General features: G+C 46.7%; 1 long non-coding RNA gene across 2 annotated transcripts; it reads left to right on the forward strand.

Annotated features, from left to right (window-relative positions):
- Window positions 1–5,785, forward strand: LOC142602045 (uncharacterized). 2 transcript variants are annotated; one of them, XR_012835682.1, is made up of 3 exons: window positions 1–214; window positions 2,920–3,052; window positions 3,586–5,785. It is a non-coding gene; the product is annotated as an uncharacterized LOC142602045 (long non-coding RNA). The 2 variants fall into 2 exon arrangements; XR_012835681.1 differs by lacking the exon at window positions 1–214 and adding an exon at window positions 1,817–2,838.
- Window positions 5,786–22,576: the final 16,791 nt, after the last annotated feature.

Consider the following 22,576-nt stretch of genomic DNA (forward strand, 5'->3'; position numbering starts at 1 on the left):
TCACAGCTGGCCTTAGGTTAAATCGTTCCTCCAATACTGCCGAGGATGGTCTCGGTACAAGCTGGAGGAATTAGCGCACACAAGGTGGACTCCTCCAGTGCTGAACATGGAGTGCAGCAGTAGAAATTCCAGTGTGGACGTCCTTACCGCGAGATATCAAAACAAGGCCTATTCGCACCAGTTTTTGACTGATGCGTACCTATCCACTTCTGAGGTAAGTCAGGGGTCTAGTCAGTGTTGATATTTGTCCTGCATTAAGTGCTTGTCACCGTCTTAGGCACTCAAATTCCTGTCAAAATCTGACCCACCCTCCATCAATACTGCGGCCACTTAGGAACGCTTACAAACAGTGTGTGTCGCTTCGTCACTATGTTGTCCGTGCAAACTGCAGACTGTAGAACAGAAAAATTGGCAACATCCTGCAAGTTCCTAACTGCAATAGGCCCTTTAAATGGCTGCAAATTCTGTTCTCCCAAGCATTGACCATTTCGCGGTAATCTACTCCCAAATCCTTTCCCATTCCTATAACTTCTTGCGTTCAGACACTATTGAATTCCAAGTCACCTCTTCCGTCTTGTTGTTTCCTTCCCACACAACCAGGTCTTTACGATTGTTTATTTTCCTAACTGGAGAAAAATTTGGAATCTACAATTAGCATCTTTTTTGATGTTAGTTGTTCTAAACATCGAACTTAGCTCTTTTCCATGATATACCCATGATAAGCAAAGGTAAGCAGGACAGAACGTATGAAAAGACTCTTTAGCAATGTTCAAAAAATGCACTTGCTTGTTCAGCTTAGCAAGAAAAGTGGCTACTATTGGGCTGTTCCCTGTAGAATTTAGAAAGAGAGAAGAAAGAAGGATGTATCTCTTTCTGAATACTATATTCCTAATTGTACAAAATTTATAGACTAATAAAGTTTTAATCGAGTTCAGCAGTACGAAGGCATTTTCCCTGCTCAGCTATTTCTTCTCTAAATGAGTCTGATCCTCCCAACATCCACAGGAGATGACTAATAAACCAGCCAGTTCATGCACAGAGCTGCACAGAAGGGGAAATCATCACACAAAGAAGCTGACTGGCTTGCTCAAACAGAAATGCACTCGGTGTCAGATGAGGGACTAGAGCCCAAGAGCTCTTGGCTGCCAACTTCTGTGTTGAGACTGCTAGGCAAAGCTCTTTGTTATTCATTCGCTTGTACCACACACAATTGAAAAACCCACAAAAGGCCAATAAAATGAGCTGATGAGTAGTGGAGCACAGATATCTCCTCTTCTAGGTGGCTAGTGTTGAGCTGATGATGGCAGTTAGCGGGCGTCCCTTTCTGACAGCTGTCTTACTGCTGCTCAACTCAGAAGTCAGCAGAGGATCTCAAAGCACTTGAGCTTACATCACTAAAATAATGCTGGTCAGAGTAATGTGCTCATTACCAAATAACCCCACATGTTCACTGGACACAGGACCTGAACTTCTCAGAATATTTCTATCCAAACTCGGCCACCACAGCGGCTCTCCCATGGCAGGAGACATAGCAGGACTATCTTTATTTCCAGAAGTCTGAACTCCAGAACTAGGAGCAGTACTTCGAACTCAATTTCACAGTTCTTTTCCGTAGGAGAAACCACATCTGTAAGTAGATTGAGTGGATCTTGCTTCAAACTCAAAGATACTCCAAATGTTTACAACTTCTTACATCTAGTCAAATAATCTTAGCAAAAGTCTAATAATAATTCAAGGAAGGCACCCGTGAACATAAGCAGCAACCAAATGGCCAACATGAAGAGCATTGCTAGCAGAGGTTAATGAAGGTAAAGAAGAGTTTAAAATCCCCTGAGACTCTTCCAAGTGGATGACACAATTTTTCAAAAATCTTTTTTTGCTGACGAGCAGGTAAATCTGGCTTCTTAAAGAGGTAACAGCTAACTATCCAGTAAAAAACATGCTACTGATTTTTGAGTAAAAATCCATTCCTAAACCCCAGAAGAGCTTTGCTTTTGAAAGTCTTCCCTGTGAACAAAACTGTTTCAATAAGCCTGTATCTTCTGACATGAGTAGATGTGCTAGAAAGCTCCCAGAAACTTGTTTTGTACAGCACAGCGAGAGGCACTGGTAGCACCTGGCTACAGCCCGACCACCCCGGTGACCGATCTCCGTTCTCCCTCAATACCTCGGGCAGCCTGATGGATGCTCGTGGCAATATATCCCAACAGCAAACAGCCTGCACTGAATTCAGAAGCCAACGCCGCACAAACCAGGGCTGTACAAGCAACTGCATTCCTCGAGACGGGGAGCCATTCTCCTGCATTATGCCAAAGGAAAAATCTACAAGATGGGTGTAGAACCCAACGCACCGATTTTATTGCCTTTTTCCAGCAAGCCGTCTCAGCCCACGGCCTGTTTTGGAGGCAGAGCACTGCACGTAGTGCTGGAAGAACCTCTTCTGTGTTCCCAATGAGCTCAAGCCCAAAGCCTAGCCAGGCTGCAGACATGCCCTGCAAGCTCAAACTGATCCCAAAGGCGTGCCAGACCCGTGATACCTGTGAGCTGATTGTCTGCATAGACTCTTCCACAGCACTCATGGTGACCAGACTCTCAACCGTGTGAAAGACACAGCTGTTGAAGAAATCTCTTGAGGATTTTCTGACTTGCTGTGTTTGAACCTCTTTGGTTTTTCACTTATTTTTACTGGAGACAAATGAAAAAGCTAGATTAATTACATCATGCAGTAAAAGCAGAGAATGACAGCAGCCATCAAAGAGCACAAATCCCATAAATCCTTGTAATAGGCTGAAAGGACGCAACGCTCAAGTGGGCAGCATTTCACTGGTGGTAGTGGAGGTAGGTACTCTGGTGGAAACTTTCCTCTCAGCAACGGGAGAGTTTTCAAGGGCTCATTTCAAAGGCATTCCGCTGTTTCAGGTACGCAGCACTGGATGAAAGAGGAGTTGGAGAGGAAGGCACTTTTTGTGCAAAGAGTCCGTCGGTTTCTTCTCTTCCATGATCCCAACAACCTGTTCATGGCATCATCTTTTCAAAACACCTGGAGGTTAAGGTAGGCCAGTTGTTTTCACCCAGACCAAAGAGAGAGCTTTCGAAACCCAATGGGAATTCCCTCAGGCAGCTTTGACTTAGTGTTAGTCCTGGGCAAAGCAGGACACTGTTTACACTGGGCACGCTGCCTCTGACCCACCCACCATGAGCTTTCACCTCTCAGAAAGGATGCTTGGCCCGTGCTTCTCTCTCACCTGGCAGACCCTGCCGAGGAAACCGCAAACAAATGGCAGCCCCAAATCTTCCAGGCAAAGCATGGGACCTGCTCTATGTGCGCAACGTACTTCCAAGCCATCTTTCCTAAATGCTCCGGTGGGACGGGACTAGTGCGTACAGTTACGGCACTGGCAGCCACTTCACCAGGAGGCTGTGAGAAGGCTGCTGGGGGATCAGAGGAGCATCCCCTCGGCTCCAGCAGCCCCAGGCTGCTCTGGGCAGTGCTAACGTGCATTGCAGCAGCCTCTCCTGGCCCTGGAGATGGAGATGCTCAGCCTAAACTCTACAGCCATACTGACTTTATCCTCCCTCATGCAGGATGCAGAGTTACATAAACTTGGTGAAGAGAAGAAATCCTTGGAGAATGCGTGAGGCAGAAAAGAAAATACCCCGGTATGCTAATGCCCTGCTTCAGCCTCAACAGGGTGAACATTTTGCCTTCTGCTCTACACCGTGAAACCAGTCGCAGGCTGTTCTTCTCCCCTCACAACCATCTGAGCTCTGGCAAGAGGACAGAGTGACAGCCCCGATAGGATGGCAAGAGCAAATCCCTGTTTCTGGGAGAGGAACAGGGGATATGCCTTGACTTTGAGTGCACATGAGTTCTTCTACACACTAGTGCATGCTCGTGGAATCAACTCCCCCCATTTCTGCTGTACGCTTACGTTGTTTGAACCGCTCTGGATTTCACGTGCCGAAGTGGCAAGGTCAGGGAGAGTCTTCCCGAAAGACGCACTATATCAACTTTTCTAAGTTCCTCATTATTATGGTTATATAAACTCTTGAAAAATACAAATTAATCTCTTTTCAGCAACTCAGAGCCACTCAGATTTTGACAGAAATGGGAAATCACAGTTACAAAAACTAAATCCTGCCTTTGTTTCCTGAACTTTAAACTACAGATTAATTTGACAGATGTCTGAGCCTCATTAATATTGCTATTGTCTGTCTCTGAATAATAACCCCGATGATCACGATGCTCTTTTGAGACACGCATACTTCAATAGTATGCTCATTACCAAAAAAAAAAAAAGTAAACCACATTAACTAGATTTTTTTTTTTCATACGGCCATGAAAAATGCATCTGAAAGGGAGATTTGTAATATTTCCAATTTCATGAAAAACTGTAGAAGAACTGGAACATACTTGAAACGTGTTGCTAAGGCATTGCCATGGCTGGGAATGCTGTCACTTTATTTTACAGGCTCTCTGCATGGCCAGGCTGGTGCAACTTCCCAAGGACCCACTGGCACTGGGGCTCTGCCAGGGTGGCTGGACCAGGAGGAATTCGTGGAGGAACAGGGCCGCGGCCAGCACACTTCCATCTTCCGGTGGTATCTGGCTCCTACAACGGCTTTGCAAAACCACAAGCTTTTAGGCACAATCTCAAGAATCCCTAAGACTTCTCCGAAATGCTCTGAGAGGCTTGCTGGCCCGTGGCACTTTTTTCACGGGAGAACCATCATTTTGCCCCTCAAGTTCAAGTGCAGCTTATTCAGACCCAGAGGCCCAGCCTTCGTAGAGCGGGTTTTCGGAACCAGTTGGGTAAAATTGCCTCTTTGCACAGTGTGTTTGCACACCCCATACGGCAGCATTTCAGCCGGAGCAGATGATGCTCATTTGTGTCTTGAGTCCAATGGATGCGTAGCTTGAAGAGGAGGCAAAACTGGTGACCGCCTGAAGGTCTTCAAGCAGGCCGTTTAGGATGAAAAATGAACGGTAGCATTTTGTCCAGATTTACTGTTTAAATCTAACCTTCAAGCATGTTCCAGCAGCTCTCCGTACACTCTACTTGCATCCCAGACCAGGATGGCTTTCCCCTTTTCACACCTAGCCCTCTGTTCAGAATGGCACCTATCATCCTGATGTGGGAATGCAGACCCACATCATCAGCCCTTCCACGTCTTCATGCACACGACCCTCTTTCTTCCACCCGTCCCACGCGGACACAGCCTGATCTTTTCAGAGACTCCATTCTGGTTTGGGAATAAGGCCAGTTCAATTAGTCTACTTGAAGTCCCCAGAAGATCTCCGGAGGACAAATAAAAGATGACTGATGTAAGGCTTTCAGGGTTTTCTGTATGTAAAGATCCCAAGGCACAGCCCCTGCTTTCCTGGCGCTCCCTTCTCCTCCGCTTTTGGTTAAGGTGACAAGAGTCTTTCGAGGCACTGGATGAGCAAGTCAGGGAAAAAAAGAAATCATCGCTCAGGCCGAGTTAAATATGTTTTCCTAACGTTTCATTCCAGTCAAACCTCATGGGAATTTGCTCGGCTACCATTGCTACTCCTGCCACCCAAGCTAACCGTGCGCATTACTGACTGACGGTCCTTTTCCTAGATTTGCCAGAATTCTCACTCTGATGAAGTTCTCCTCGTTTTTGTCCTGAAGAGGATTCTAGGATTCTATTAATACCTCCCTTCCTTTTTTTGGCAGTCTGTTCCAAAACGCTAAATCCTTAGTTCCTCAGCAGGGGTATAATATCTTCTCTTATTAAAAATACTGAAACACAAGCTTACCCAGAGGTGTGTTTTATTTGACGTGAAGAGATTCAGCAAAAAAGCTTCCCTGGGACAGCTAGTGTTTCAGCCGTCCTGCAAGGGTTTGGCAAATGTTCCAAATGTTCTGCTGGACTCTCTGTTTGAGATTTTATTAACCCCTTTCAAAAACGGCAATTTCCACAATTTCCAAGTGCAGATGGATGGAAATTTCCAAGTCTTTTGTCTGGAGCTATGGCACAGGCAAAGAGAAAGACTGAGTCTCTCTTGATCGATGGCTGGGGAACAGAGTGAAGAAGGATCATAAAAAGCTGTGTTTCCACAACTGGCCGCAGCAGCGTTTTACAAACAGACAGTGAATTTGGCCTCCAAAGAGGGTGACCACCAAAGCGCTCCCATCATCAGCCTGTAGTGCTGTAGAGTCTTGCTGTGAAGGGGCAGGAGAGAGCTGGAACCCCGTCTGTGAAAGCTCAAGAGAATGAGAAAGGAGGGCCAAACATTTGGTGGAGTGACCACAGAGTCCCTAACGCTCGCGTGCTCATCGAGTACTAGATCAAGCGCGCGGAGGCCGAGAGGAGTAAGCAGATCTCCCAGGCTGTGTGTGCGACAGAAGAGATCTCTGCACCAAGGCAGAGCCAGAGAAGTCAGTCCCGAAGCCGAGGTTCTCCCAAAGCCAAGGTTATCCGCTCAGAGCCCTTGGTCATGTTTAAATACTTTGGGCTCTTGCCATCTCTCAGGGAAGCCAGTGTGAGTCTTTCCATTGACTTAAATGGAACTTGGGATGAATCTCTAGGCCTAATCTCTTTCTCTCACTTCCTGTTTACATCCTTTTAGGTCTCTGTGACAGACGTCTCTCAGATGGATTTCACTAGGCAGTTAACTTTCTGCTGAGCAATTTCCCAAGCCACGTTTCTTTCTACATTTTTCTTTCTTTGCAAATCCCAATGAACAAAACCCTTCTCACTCTCCAGCTCTGGTGGATTTTTCATTCACTCATCAGACTCCTGGCCAACAGACTGTCTTTGGAGGGTTTAATCAAACTGCTGGCCAATGAAATGGATGTTTGTTCCTCGGATAGACTCTTCCAACTCAACCTGAAAGCCCCCAAATGTTCTAGCCCCCAAATGTTACTCCAGATTCTCATCTGGAGTAAAGCAACTCTTGGAGATACCGGCAAAGCTTTGCTGGCTTACAGCACTTGAGAATCCAGTCTTCTAGTAACAACAGTTTTGGTCAAAGTAGAAAGTGTCCGGCCTGGCTTTCCTTTGTTTTGTGCAAAGTGATCACTGTTCTGGCAAGCAGAAAACCCATCAGAATGTGTCTTTAAAGTCTTGCACAAGGACATAACCCCCCCCCGACCCCTGACCAGTTACCCTGACCCCTGACAACTGTACCCCAACCCTTGACCTTGATCCTGACCCCTGAGCCCCACCTGTGACCTTTGACTGAACACTTGACCCCTAAATGTTAACCCTGAACTTTGATCCCCCCCAAAAAGACTGACCCATTACCCCAGGCCTCGGACCCTGACCCTGACCCCTGACTCCTGACCCGTTAACCCCAATCTGACCCTGACCCATAGCACCTCACCCCAAACCATGACCTTTGATGCTTGACCTCAACCTCTGACCTTTGATTAGACACATGGGAGTTGACCTCAACCTATGACCTTTAACCCTTATACATTACCTTTTACCTCCTGATCCCCCAAAATGAGGACCTTTGACCCCTCACCTGACCTGAACCATGATGCTGACACTTCACCCTAATTATAACCTTTGACTTCGATCTGTGACTTTTCACGTTCAATCAAATATCAACCTTTGACCCTAATCTCTGAAATTTGACCTTTGTCCCTGACCCATGTCTTTTGCCCCCCATTCAGCAACCTTTGGCACTCGATCAGTGAGCTTTGGCCATACATAGCATTTGATCCTTCACCTCTAACCCCTGCCTTTTGACTGAGACACGATCTTTGACCTCAGTCTGTTACTTTAACACTGATCCATGACCTTTGTTCTTTTCACCCAAACCCATGACTTTTAACACCTGAATCTCTGAACTTTGACTCCCAATCTGTGACCTTTGTCACCTGGCCATGATCCATGACTACCATTCCATGATCATTAACCTTTCATGCCAATTTGTGTCCTTTGACAAGGAACCGTAAACTTGGAACACAATTGAAGAACTTTATCTTGAGTTTTGTGACTCTGACTGCGAAGAAATCATACCTGCTCCTGGACATGGCCTGTACGTACCTCATCCAGGGAATTGCTGGGAAAAATGGGAAAAATTCAGACATCCAGGAGTACCTACCAAAACTAGCAATTAGGGGAAAACTGAAGAGTTTTTGCTGGGATGTGGAGAAACCATGAAAGGCCTGAGGTGCTTGAAAGGGACACATCCTATTCGGGGACCAGATCCAACTGTAACTGCATAACGCACTGCAAGTAACGGTGGGCGCCTGTGAAGTTGACCCCCCTGGAGACCATCGTAGGTGCCCAGGGCTGATGAGCAGTAGAGTGAGAAAGGTCTGGGGGCTCCTGCCTTGCCTCAGGACACTACTTTGTGCTAAAATGCTGAAAACCAGAGAGATAGTGGGAGCTGCTGGAGGACGAGGTGGGCCAAAGGCTGTCCAGATGGAGCAGAAATCCAGTTGGGAGGAAGTTAGAGACCTGGTCCTGCTTGTAATGGGAGCCACAGGGGGGATGAAGACTCTGAGAACAAGTGAATAAAGCCCTTGGGGCAAGGAAGGAGGCTCGGGCCATTTGTCTCCTCTGTGTGTACACGCGTGGGAGGCAAACCAGCGGCACGCTGGAGCTGTATTAAAGGGTGAATGTCTCTACGTGGGGAAAACTGCGTTTGATCTCTCCTGCTGAGCGTGCAAGGGTTGCAAGGTGATTGTGCACGTACGCATGGTTGTACAAACGCTCCGTGTCCGGTTGCCCCTTACAGACGGGCACGACTTGACCTGGTAAACGTAAAAAAGGGATCGGCCCGGGCTAGGTACGCTCTTCTGACCCGAACAACCGAAGCGCAGCAGGATGACGCTGCGAAGGCACCACCATGCACGTCATCGGCTCCCCAGCAGAGAGCAGCGTTGCTCCAGCACTGAGCGGCCCCGTTGGGTTCTGGCTGCGGGACGCGGCGCTGGCAGCGCTGCGGGGCGGCGGTGAGGGGCGGCGGGGCTGCGGGGGGAACCACCACACGGAGCATCCGTTTTCTCAGGGCGGCCGCGGAACGGCGAAGTTCAAAACATCTGCTGTAGGGAGAGTATTTAACGGCAGAAAAGACAATCTATAGCAAGAATGAAAAGCTCTCGGTCTGTGTGCAAGGGAGGGGAAGTGCAAGGCAAACTCACTCAGGAAGGTCAGAGCCTCTTTCATTCTAGGGTCACCCACAGCACGGGAAAATTAGACTTCATTATCTCATTTGCTTTCTATCAGAAGATTGAAAACTTGTAGTCCTGCAAGCAGTGGGATGTACTCATCTCAATGCCTAATGCGAGGCACTTGGGCCTGACCATCAGAGGTGCAGGTCACCTACAAATGTAATTGAGCCCAGCTGGGGTTGGGGCCACTGACACTGCCATCGCCTGCTGCCTCCAATTACGGGCTCTAATGGAGGTAACCCACCCAAAGGGAGTGCTATTTCAGAGGCTGGCCAGCAAAAGTCCTTGAGAGCATGTGGTTGCTCAGAGTGAGTCTGAACTGGACCTGCTTTAAGCTGGCTGCTGATCCCGCATGCTGTGAACTGGCAAAGTTACTTTTCCCAAAGGGCCAGTGAAGTAAAGTATGCTCAGTGAGTGCACAGTCAATGTTTCCTTCACAGCCCGTGCTTCCCTCTCCTCCAGAGGCTGAAATGTCAGGCAGAGCTGATTATTTTTTTTTCCTCTGTGGGGAGAAAAGCAAGAACTGTGTCCTAGGGCAGGATTGGTCCCTTTGGGGCAGCCCCACCAACCTCACTCTGTGAGGGACCAGCCTGCACAGGGCCACCCTTGATGTCCAGCTCATCCCCGCTCCTGTGGCAGCCCTGTGTGGCTCCCTGGCAGGGTGCTGCCTTTGGCCAGCCTGTGTCCCACTGGTGTCTGCACGGTGCATCTCCCTGCTGGCTTGTTGGGGCTTCTCTGTTAACATTTCCCTGCTCTGTTGCAGCTCTGAAATGTCAGCACCAATTATACCTGCTGAAATACGAACCTTCTGCCAGTGAGGAAGGGACAAAAATAATGTTGTTGTCCTCTTCTTGTGCATGGAGCTGAGCGCTATTGAGGAATCGGTCCTGTTCCGAAGTGGCACTTTGATTTTTGGGCTCTGCGGTCCTTGGTACAACCGAGCAATGGGTCAGGCTGTAGTGTTTGGGATGGGAGCTAGTACTTTTGTTGCCCTGCCTTACCTCATAGTAGCACTTCCTTAGGCAATGTCCTGGATTGCCAGAACCAGTGGATTTGTTAATCAGGCCAGCAGCAAGGTAGCAGAGCACTGAGAAAACCAGACGGGCTCGTGAGTGTGGTGTTTTGGCAGCAGACCCATTTTTGCCTGCTGGAAGATAGAAAAGTTACAAATCAATGTAAACTGTCACGTGCTTTGTGCTGTAAGCACCTCTCAGCTATTAGCTAGCGCACGTTGCCAGCTCATTTCTCATGGACAGTTATTAAGGCTCGTTCTTCATTTGGGCTAGACTTGAAATGGCATCTTGAAGCAAAAGAACCCGACAGCCTTGGCTCTCTGACCCCCACTCAGCTCTGCTTGGTAGCCCAAGGAGTGTTCCTCCTTCTGACACTTCCCGTCGCCTCTGACATCTAGTCCCTTCAGGCAGCTGGGTTGTTTCAGCCAGGTTTCAGTATATAGTTGGTTTTCCGTATGTATTTAGTGGTATTGGGAAAAATAAATACACCAGCAGGAGAATTGCACACCAGCAGTCAGTTCCTCTGGGGAGCAGCGTATTTCAGGGATGCTCAATCTCCTCTGAGTTTGTGCCTCTGTGTTTTTTCGCTTTCTAGTAAGACATGAAACCTGCTTGGAGCTTTTCTCATGCCTGTGACATTAGCAATGGCTGTGTCCCATGTAGATGTCTGCTGTCTAATGAAGGAAGGGCTGCTACTACAGCTGCAGAGGGACAATGGGGAAGAAGGATTAAGAAGGTCTTTCCCCCTCTGATAACCTGGGATATGATCGATGATCACCAAAGACTTGGTTCTTAGACTTCCCCCTGCCCCCCCACCCCTTACAGAACTGTGGAAATGAAATGCATTCGTGCTACACCAGTCCTGAGGGAAATAGCAACGGCTCTGTGCCTAGTGACTCTGAGCCTGTACCACGTACCACAAAGCTACTCCACTCTCTAAAATCCAACTGAGATAATAGCTCTGGTGTCACGACAGTGATAATTCCCCTGCTGACAGGCTGCACACTGCAGCAGTAGCTCAGTTTCAACTACCGGAATGAGGAATTCCTGCTGAGATCCACTGGTCGCTCCCCGGGGTAGGGCCCTACACCTTCCTGCCATTTGGCCAAGGTGCTGTCCTCCTCCTGCCAATGCTGTGGCTGTAGGGATGGAGCACTGTTACTCTTGAAATAAATAGCTGAGACCTGTTGCAAAGCCTATTAAAATTGATGCAGGTCTTTTTTTTTTTTTTTTAACGGATTTTGCTAGGTTTGGCTCAAGCCCTCGGCAACATTGCTCTTGCTCACTGTGAAACTTGGAAGCAACCTGGGTAAACAAGGCTATGGCCTCATGTGCTATTTCCAGACTCCTGGAGAGCCGAGCCTGGTGCTATGGCAGAGATGGAAGTGACTGTAGAGCAGCGCTGCTTGGCCGGGGGACGGCTGGCCCTTCACAGCAGCCGATCCTGCCCTCCCTCCTTCCAGTCCCTCTGAGCTGCCATCGTGCTGTTCCTTTGCCCCTTGCTGTGTTTTTGTCGCTGTGGGAAAGTCTCCTGGCCCCGTCCGTGAGGTGATGAAGTCTATGCTGCTGGGAGGTCTGGAGCTGCTGCAGGTGGAAATGGATGGTCTCCAGCCTCTGCCGTGGTAGCTTTAGCGGTTCTGCTTTGGTGTGCTCTTCTCAGGGGTCGCTGACGAGCAGGCTTCTAAATTAGTTTGAAACTTGTGCTAAATGCACTTAAAATAAAGCAAAGTCATTAGGAGCTGTATGCCATTTCCTGAAAGCAGCTGGGCCTTGTCTCCTTCCGAGACGGGATGCTACAGCAGCAGCGTGACTCTGTCTAACCATTCCCGTGTTGATGTTGGTCTGCAGAATATCGTGAGCACACTAGACTGGAGCTAAAATGGCAAAAATTTGGTCAAGGGGGACGACCCTGAATTTCAGTAACAACTTGGAATAAAATCTTGGCTTTTAGAAGTTCCTTGGTAGCCGACTAGTGTTGTACTATTCTTTCAGGAAAGAGAGTGCTCCCCTCTCTTTCAATTGTCAGGTATATGTTGTATTTTTATGAAGAGGTCTTAAAAAACATGCAGTGTGCTGAATGGGAGAGATTCAGGGTCACGAAAGAGCATGTAGCGTAAAACCTTGGGAAATGAATTCATTAGCGTGCCAGTGAGTGATGTAATTTTGCTGATTTTAAATTAAGGCTTGATTAATAGGCCTAGCCTTTTTTTGAATCGAAGTGATCTTATTTGGTGTTTTTTGGGGGTTGCGAGAATAATTCTCCTGTGTTTGTGGAGGTGCAGTCATGCTTACTGCATTTGCTGCCTGTTTTCCAAGTCGGACTGCTCACCACCACCACTTTTGTAAATTAAGCTACTGCAGCATTTTACAATCTGCAGACGAGATTCCACCCTCGTGAAAAAAACTGCTACTTTGCAGATGGCAGCAAAGTTGTGCTGACTCTGACATTGCTTCTCTGTCTGTAGAGCCAATTGTCTTTGAGAGTGCTGTGCTACCGAGCCAGAGAAACACGTGAGAAACCTTCCCTCTCCTCCGTACGTGGGAGGGTGTTGACACTGTGATCTCTTAGTAGGCAGATCTCTCAGTATTTAACCTTGGAAGGGTAAAACTTTCTGAAACGTAATAAGGAAAAATCAGGGCCACGGTTCCTCCCATTGTTCTTGCAGGCATCTGCAAGAAATTGAACACAGAGAAGCATTTTCAGAAGAAGTGAAAAAAGAGAGAGATGGAGATGATAACAGAATATGAAATACTGGCACCAATGTGGTCTAACTGGGTATAGCTTTAGGGGGAAGTGTCCTTATTAGAAGTTACTTCTTCCCTCTTCCTGGACTGTTGTTTAGACACTGCTGACTTTGGTATGTAGCCTGTGTAGAAAGGAGCACTTGCTGGTGAGAACTATTCCAATTAATGGGACCAAGCTGTTTCATGCAAGAAAGGACTGGAGAATTGCTCTCTATGTATGTTAAATTAGAGTGGACATGAAATAGCTGAGCAAACTCTCCAAAAGGCTGAAACTGTAGCAAAAATTTATTCTTCAGGAGCCTGATCCACAGCCCATGGAAGACAATTGTAGTGGTTTCCTGACTTCCATGACCTTTGGATCACACTCCAAGTTCTGTGCTAAAGATGGTATATTTTTTATTTTATTTACTTGTGGTTTTGGACTACTATTTCTACTCAAAAGCAACTGTTAGATTTCTGAAAAAGACAACTTGAGCAATTAGAATAAGTGAACTTTTGCTGTGAATAAATTGCCAATAGAAATATGGTAATGACACCCAGGGATTGTGTATTAATAAGGACTAATTAATTGGTCTGATTTGATGCTGAAAAGAGAACATCACAGCTTTTTGTGCTCTGACACAAGTTAAATGTTAACAAGTCCATAGAGGTGTTTGAATTTGGGTTCCAATTAATGTAACCACATGTATACCTTAGCCATTTGCATATACCTAAGCAATCAATATTCAAGGCTTGTGAATCTTGCTACCTTGTCTATAGTGACAAGATATTGGTGCCCTGAAATGTCACCCCTAATATTTACTATCTGAGACCTGTACAGTACAGGAGGAAGAGTCCTATCATACCTCTGAAAACATCTTGTTTTGTTATGAACTACCTGCACAGTGACAGAGACTACCTGAGACTTTGTATGCTACATCCCAGGAGCAGAACTGTTTCAAGTGGTCGTGTGTGAACTACCAACAGAGCTAGGGAGAGCAATGCTGAGTCCTCTGGGCCAGGTCTGCACAAAAATTAATCCTAGATCAGCTATGCTGAGCAACATGGCACAGGGATTTCTGTTCCACAAATACATCATTGTAGGCCCAGGCTGGCGTGCCTGGACAGCACTGTGTTGCACGGTATGGATTTACCCAGTTGTCCTGGGTTTTGGCTGGAATAGAGTTAATTTTTACAAGAAGCTGGGAGGGGACACAGCCAGCACAGCTGACCCAAACTAGCCAAAGGTATATTCCATACCATATGACATCATGCCCAGTATATGTGGGGGAGCTGCTCAGGGGTGGGCTGGACATCAGGTTCTCAGCAGGGAGCAAATTACATTGCGTATCACCTGCTTTGTATATTTTTTGATTAGTATTGTTATTATTTTCCTCTTCCTTTGCTGTCCTGTTAAACTGTCCTTATCCCAACCCATGAGTTTTATCTTTTTCTTCCAATTCTCCTCCCCATTCCACCGGGGTTAGGGGAGGAGTGAGTGAGTGGCTGCACAGTGCTTAGTTGCCAGCTGGGGCTAAATCACGACACCGGTCTATGCAAGCAAAGGCCTCTACCTCCATCTTGCAGCTGGTGGATACTCAAGTCAAGCCAAAGAGTACAACTCTGTCCTAAACTCTGTTCAGGTGCAGACCTCACTCAGAAGTGCTTTCAGTCAGTGTTGCTCTTGGCTTGAATTGAGACATAGCTGAACATTTTTGCCGTCTCGGATCAGGTCTTTGCATGACAGTCTTCCTCACAACTACTCTAGAAAGAACTCAGGATACTTTGCAAGAAATTCCGATGTCTATTGGCACTTCTTCAATCCTGTTGGTCTGGGACCAATTCCAAACAGACTGTCAGTGGGTCCCTGAAAGTCTCTCTATTCAAGGACTATGTCAAGAAAGCCAGCTCTGTGCAGTGTTAGATGAGAGCATCTAAAATGTCAGCTCTCCAGCCCTGGTACAAATCTGCTGTGGTAACAGGTCTTTGCAGATGCGCAGATTTCCTTTGAGAAAGTGTTCTTTGACAGTAATGTGGAATTACCCAGGACACCTCTGTTCCTTTCTGCCTTACGTTCTGTATTCAAAGGGACAGCTCAGCATCACAGACTCGCTTTTGCTTCCCTTGCATCTGTGGTTGTGAGACTGGTTAAATATGTAAGCTATCAGATCTACTAGAAAGGCTTGTGCCATGGGGAAGAAGAAAAGCAGCGAGCGATCTGCTCTGCGAGAGCTCTTCAAGGCCACTTGGTCTCCCTGGGCCTGCTCATGGCTACAGTTCTGCGTTCCCCTGTGCAGCAAAGCTCTGAGGTCAGAGCTAGATTTGAGGCATCTCCAAGGTGACTTGCTTGTCCCTGTAGTCTGGTGTTTCCAGATTTGGAAGGAAGGGGGAGGAAGGGAGTGCTAGAACAAACCCAAACCTAAATAGCTCCCCGAAACTCTGGTCTGCAGCCCCATAAGTCACCAGTCGCCTCTTTCATCCTTGCAGATTCTCCTCTTTACCTCGATACTGGCTGACTTGCTAATTATTGCTGGTACCTTTGCTAATGCTCCCTGGTTCCCAGAGAGGCGCATCTGGGTATGTGGCACCTCAAAAGGAAGGGGAAGAGCACTGATGAGGCTCCGTTTTTCTTCTGTGTTGTTCAGTGAGCGCAGCTTTGGAAATGTGGGTGGACACCTGAGCTGGGGCACAGATAAGGTAGATTTATATTTTTATACATCCTCAGGATGTGGCTCAGCTGATTAGCCATGGTTTTCCCATTTGAATCTTTCTCTGCCTGAATATTAGAAACACCATAGCCTCAGAAAAGGGATACCTCTTCTTTCAAGTTCTCTTCATGTTTTCCAGGCAAGAATGTAAGGGTTTCGAGCAGTAGCTTTCCAGCTGTACCTGGAATGTAACCGTAGGCTTGCTTTGTTTATTCCATGTTGGGATTTCTCACATCTTTCTCAAAGCTGCTGTATTCATCTGACTTTGAGGTTCCTACTGTGCCTTCAGGCTCCCAGTGCTCAGGGTCTTCGTACAGCGTACGTGTATGTTCCCTTGCAGGCAAGGGTTGAGAGGTAAGATAGCTCACAAATCCTGTGACCCACTGGTGGCTGCATGGCTTTTATTTCAAAGCCTTGAACTCCCATCTACATCTTCCCTTTGTTGCTTGTTTTGAAATGGATCCTCTCAAGGATCTGTCGGACTGGAAGGCCACCCAAAAGGCTGTGACATACACGGATCTGATCTGTTGACACTTGGTCCACATTGCGGCGGCGATGCGTCCTGACAGCTTTGGCTTTCCTGAAGCTGGGCATTGTGCAAGCAGATACGCGTCAGTACCTTCAACTTGTTCAGGTCTCGGGACTGGTCTTTTTGGAAAGAAACTGCAAGCGGGAGTTACTGCGGTGCTGGTCATCTGCAACCACAAATGTTATGAAAGCAAAGCTGACAAATTGGGGGGGAATGCAGAGGAGAGCAGTAAAAATAATAAAAGCTTTCATAATTAAAACCAGTAGATTTGAGGTATAGAGAGCTGGGAGCTTCCCCCTATTGATAAGAAGCCAGCAGCAAGACAAACCTCTCTGTAAATATATATATAAAGGAAAGTTATACAAAATATAAAGATTGGTTCAATATTGTGCTGATTTTACAGCCCTTCCATTGACTGTTTATCTTGGGGTTGTTAAGAGAAGAACACACATTGCCTGTCTTTAAGCATGAAGTGGCAAGCTAATGCCTCAGGGCTCGTAAAACGTGAGGGGCAAAGGGTCTGCAGAGAGGGAGAGCTGAAGCTCCTGAACGATTCCTGTGCTGGATCAGTCTCTCAGACCAACCTGCCTTCTTCAAGGGGCAAATGGCAACCCGTTTGCTAAGCACAGAGCTGAGTGTTGAAAGTTAGGTGATGCTTTCCTCTCTTTTCAGATAGCTTGGTATGCAGTCAGCCGCCGTATGCTTCGCTGCGTGAGCTCAGAGCTTCACCAGGTTTGGGAAACCATAGAGACGGATCAGCTTGGCCGGCCAGCATTGAAGGTTGCTCTCTGTGGGTGCTTTGAAGTCTTTCAAAGGATTCAGCTTCAAAAAGGGTAGGCTAGAGTTGGTTTTGGAATCATACATGTCCTAAAAAGTGTGGCTCAATTGCTACCGATGCCTCTGCAGACCCAGCTTGCTTCTGTTTTGCCTGGTGTAGACACTGTGAGTTTAGCTGTGCTTCCAAAGGAGTCTTTTCTTACTCCATGGGATTCATCTTCTAGGACTGAGCAACCTGGAAGTCAGCTGGACCTGCCTGAACTGCCTGCCGCCCTTTCAAAGGCATCATTAATAGAGGACATCTCCAGCATATACATCTCCAGCATTAAAAACAAAGCTAACTAGCTTACAGAGTTTTGAAAATGCTGTCCGCTGGGAGTTTATGAATTTATGAATTGCTTGCATTTATTTTTACATTTCAGTAAGATGTGGTGAAAGCCGTGCCCTGGCTAGAGCAGGAGCCAGGTGGCGTGTACTCGTGTCTTTGTGCATGCGTGTTTCTGTGATTGCATAACCTAAGTAAAACCCAAACCCAACGCTGGGCACGGGGACAGTCTGCTGAGTAAGGTGGTGACGTCACCATCATTGGACGTACTCATCTTTAAGGTATAGTGTGGGTTTAATATGGGCGAACGGGCTTGTTCTGCAAGGGTGTGGAATAAAGAACTGCACAGAGGTTTCCTTCCAGCTCTGATGCTTCTGTGGAAGGCTTTCTGGAAAGTAGATTAAATGGCAAACCACTCCACGTCCTTACGGTGTCGCTGAAAATAGTGGGCAGTATTTGGTTCCACTGAAAAGCTATGTGGAAAGCTGTGTATACTGGAATTGCAGGGTTATGGATGACAGCAATCGCTCATCCCACTGAGTCTTGAAACAGCTCTATGTTGAAAAAAAGTTCCTTATAGCCATAGTCAGTAGGACATCTACTGGCTAGTTGTCCCTCCCATCAGAAGACAGGGCTGTCTGTCCGTATACATTTTCCAACAAAGGAAGGAGAAAGTCTGGGCTGTCTGATTCACATCCGTCTTCTCAGATGACAAAGTAGAGAGCAAATGCTGTGGAACTGGTGAAACGCAGACTAATGCTGTGTGCAGGAAAAGGACTTCAACAACTAGCTATCTGTTCTGAATACTTATCCATAAAAATAAAATCAGTTATTCAAATTGTGTTGTAATTTGAATTATTCAAATGGGATTATTAATACCTGTTAAAAGAAGAGTAAGATGTGTTGTGACTTCTTTGGGGAATGCCCTCGTTTGGTTTGAAGAGGCATCCACCGCGGAAAGGAAAGAGGAAATGCCCTTCTGTCTCGCGTGCCCTGTTTGGCACGGCCGTCAGTATAGTGTCATCGATATAAAAAGATTTATGGCAAGGAGTTAATTTCCTTGAGGGGGCCAGAGAGAGCAAGAACAAGTAGTCTCTTGAAGGATGTCATTCTCTGTAGGACAGAACTCTAAATAGCCTTGGCAGTGTGGCCTTAGTGGATGAAATACAGGCCAAACTGTGCCCTAGCAAACGAGCCTGAGATGATACCAGGGGAGAGAGACAAGTTTAGGTAGGCCTCGTAAAGGCTTCAGTTACCAGTGCCACTTTTTCTTCTGGGTAAGGCAGACCTTTGTATGACGATGCCCTGCTGCCCATATCTTCAAATGTACTGAATCTGCAAAACATTGCAAAATGTGTGGCCAAATACCAGGTATTTGCAACTTCCCTGCTTAAAGTGCAGCTGCTCCTTATGTGGAAAAGTGATATAGACTGCTAAGCCATGCTAAATCTGATGTAACAGGGGGAAATTCTCCTCAGACTGCCAGCAGCATATACATGGCCTGGTCTGAGGAATGGAAGGAAATACACCAAAATCTGGGAATACCGCTTCTGATAGCCAAAAAAATATTCTCCTCCAAAACATCCCTCCCCTTCATGCATGGTTTCCCCTTTCATCACGGGGGTGATTCAGAACTGCGCTGTAACAGATGGAAAGGTTGCTACTGATGTCAGTAGATCTCGCTCTGTATCCATAGGGTCTTTACAAACTGCTTTCAGCTAGTTTCTCTGGAATTGCCTGAAAAGCAGAGTTTTATAAAACTGTAACCTCCCCCTTCTCATGGAATCTGGGGCCTCGTATGATTCTTCCTCTGAAGTTCCAAGGCGGTGCATCAACCTTTTCTCACTGTCTTCGCCCAGCTCCCCTGATAAGACGTCTGAGGTGCAGACAAAAAGTGTTTATCAGGACAGAAAGGTATTGATCCTACGGACAGAAGTACTCTTGAGATCGATCCCTCAAGCCTATTTTAGACCTGTAGGCACATCCACAGTTTGAGGGCACAGAGGTAGTGGGTGCGTTCCTCAGCTGTTGGGCGCTCAGACTTCTGAGTTCTCGTGGCATTGGCTGTGACACTTGAACGGCAGTCGAGAGCGCAGGAACCTGGCAATGTAATTTTTAAAAGGCGCTGGGGAATATCAGGAACTGGATCGCTGTCAGTTGCTATTGGACACTCTTTGAAATATAAAAACTTATAAAACCCATAAAATACAGAAATGGCTGGTTAACTGGTGAAATCAGAGTGGTGCCCACTTGGAGGATTAATTAAATACTCTCCTGTTTTGGTAGATTGAAGTAGACAGAGAGCTATTGGTTCTTCTTTTAGCCTGGGGAGAGAAGCCTGAATCGCTTTGTCTTGTTGGAATGTGCCGTGCGTCCTTAGGGATAAAATAGAAGTGAATAGAGAAAGGGGAACCGCACTGAATAAATAATACAGTATGGCATGTTGCGTGGTGTACATAATCAAAGGTTTGTATGTAATGTACGAACTCGGGCTATTAAAAAGTGATGTTGCAGTGGTATGCTTGCTCGACTCACATTGATGGCATGTTTATCTTTAATGCGTTTCACTGATTCTGTAATTTTAATGCTAATAGACCATTCCTGTGGTTCGCTTTATTGTATGGAACCTGAACAGTGTTTTCTAAGCCATTTTGGCATCTGTTCCAGTTGGATGAGAAGAGCTATCCCAGTTGGATGAGAGAATTGACGGAGGGCTGAAAACCAAAACATATCAGAGAAAATGCCAGCCAGAGAACACAATGGGGATAATGTTAAAGCCAACATACTATAGCTACAGGGTTAATACTATTGCTAGGGGTAATGAATCCTCAATGCTGTTCATTTTGAATGCCTGCCTTCTCTGTGCAACAAAGTGCTTGGCTCAGAGTCATAAAGTGGAGGCATAAACTAGAAGGAGCTTGAAACAGAATACCCTGAACTGACCCATTCATGTCCATGTAGAAGAATGAGATAATATATATAGTTGGTGGAACTATGTGCATGCTCCTATGAAGGGCTTTATTTAGCATTACCAGGAGAGACTTGTTTGATGCTAACCTTGAGAGCTGGCGAGGGATGGAGCACTTTGGCTCTAGTTCAGGAAAGCATAACATTCCGCATTCAAGAGGATTTACTTGTATCCTTAAAGCCAAGCACATGTTTAAGTGTCCTGTTGGCCCACGGCCCGCTTGTTCAGCACCTTGCAGAACCAGCTTTAAAATGGTGGCACGGGCAGAGAAGTTTTAGCGCATGTTATCACCACCAGTGCCTGGAAAGAAATGTGGTGCTTTGGCCTCAAGCCCCCTCCCACTCTTCTTCTTTTTCAAGGCCTAATCTGGTATCTTTCCAAACTAATTTGGGAAGAGTCCTTGCAGGACTGAACCCTGTATCCTGCAGGTTCATGGCAAGCTCTTGTTGACTTTGTAGGGGCAGGGTTTGGTGGCTGGTCTTTAGAGTCTATCCAGAAAGGAATATCTGTCCTGTGAAAAGGGAAATGCTTTGGTGGCTCCAACTCTCTGTCGGCTGCTCAGCGAATGTGTCTTTGTTCTGGTGGTAGATCATCAACTGCTTTGTGGCCTCTGGGACGGTGTGCTCTTACACAGCTGGCTCTTCCAGGCTGTGGTGAGCGGCTGGGCACAAGGCACTGCCCATGCATCTGCAACCAGGCACTGCAGTGAGGCACAGCCTTAGGCCATCTCCCTCATCTGTGCCTGTCTTCCCCATGCAGGGCCACGCCACCCATCCACAGGCAAATGTGACAAGGCTTGGACTTGGCTTTGCTGTTGCAAATCTTTTACTAGAAAACTAAAAAAATCCCATTAAAAACTTTCCCGATGACAGGCAGTTACGTGCTGGGTCCTGTGATCTTGTGAATCTGAAGCCAAAAATTCACCATTCCTCTTATGGCTAAACAATCATGAGCTGCAGTGGGGGTTTTTGTTCTCGATCTTTTAGTCTAGCGGGAGTTTGCTTTCTTTGGTATAACACCACTGCTGTCTTCTCTGCGGTATGTTATGTCTGGCAAGAGTGCGAATGATGGAACTGAGGCTTGGAGCACCTTCTATCTTCACAGCGGGGAGGCTGAATTACTGCTAAAAGGAAAGCCTTTATTCATTTATTCATGTATTTTTGTCAGCTACAGCCAACCACAACTTGTCGTCTTAGACACATACATGTGGAAATACTCTGTGCTCTGAATAGGCTTTCACATAATGTGTGAGTAACCCTGCACAAGTCCTAATAACCCAACCAGGAACCGGCTCCTACTTGCAGGTCTCTTTGGAAGGCCAGTTGCCGGTGTATGTTTTAATGCAATTTTCCCATTTACCAAGGGCGTTAAATAGAAAACTAATGATGTGTTGTAGCACTGAAAAGCCCAGGCTTTGATTTTTATGGTCCATCGGGCAGAGTATGGATTTGAGAGGGGAAATTGGTTTCAGCCAATTTCTCCTTTGACTGCAGACAGCTCCCTTGCTTCTCAGTCTCTGTGGGTTCAAATTCCATATAGTTAGTTGGTGAAGTTTTTTGATGCCATAGCATTTATGGTCAAGGTTGAAATGAGGGGTCAGGTCAAATGTCAGATTGGGTCAAATTCATATAATCATTAGAACAGTTTGGATTGGAAGGGACCTTAAAGATCATCTAGTTCCAACCCCCTGCCATGAGCAGGGACACCCTCCACAAGACCGTGTTGCCCAAAGCCCCATCCAACCTGGCCTTGAAGATTTTCAGGGAGGGGACATCCACAACTTCTCTGGGCAACCAGATACAGTGTCTCACCACCCTCACAGTGAAGAATTTCTTCCTAATATCTAATCAAAATCTACCACCCTTCAGCTTAAAGTCATTACCCCTTATACTATCACTCCATATCCTTGTAGACAGTCCCTTTCCAGCTTTCCTATAGGCCCCCTTTAGGTACTGGAAGGCTGCCATAAGGTCTCCCCAGAGCCTTCTCTTCTCCAGTCTGAACAACCCCAACTCTCTCAGCCTGTCCTCATAGGAGAGGTGCTCCAGCCCTCTGATCATCTTTGTGGCCCTCCTCTGGACTCTCTCCAGCAGTTCAATGTCTCTCTTGTACTGGGGATGCCAGAGCTGGACGCAGTACTCCAGGTGGGATCCCACAAAAGCAGAGTAGAGGAGGAGAATCACCTCGCTCGACCTGCTAGTCATGCTTCTTTTGAAGGACACAGATCGAGAATCAAAGATCAGAGAGTCAAGGGGCAAAGGTCATGGGTTTGTGTCAAAAGATCAAAGGTCATGGATCAGGATGAAAAAGATTAAAGGTCATGGATCATGTAGCGGTCAAAGGTCAGGGGTTGAGGGTAAGGGTCAAATGTCAT

Source organism: Balearica regulorum, chromosome 1 (assembly GCF_011004875.1).
Source record: "Balearica regulorum gibbericeps isolate bBalReg1 chromosome 1, bBalReg1.pri, whole genome shotgun sequence".
NCBI lineage: Eukaryota > Metazoa > Chordata > Aves > Gruiformes > Gruidae > Balearica > Balearica regulorum.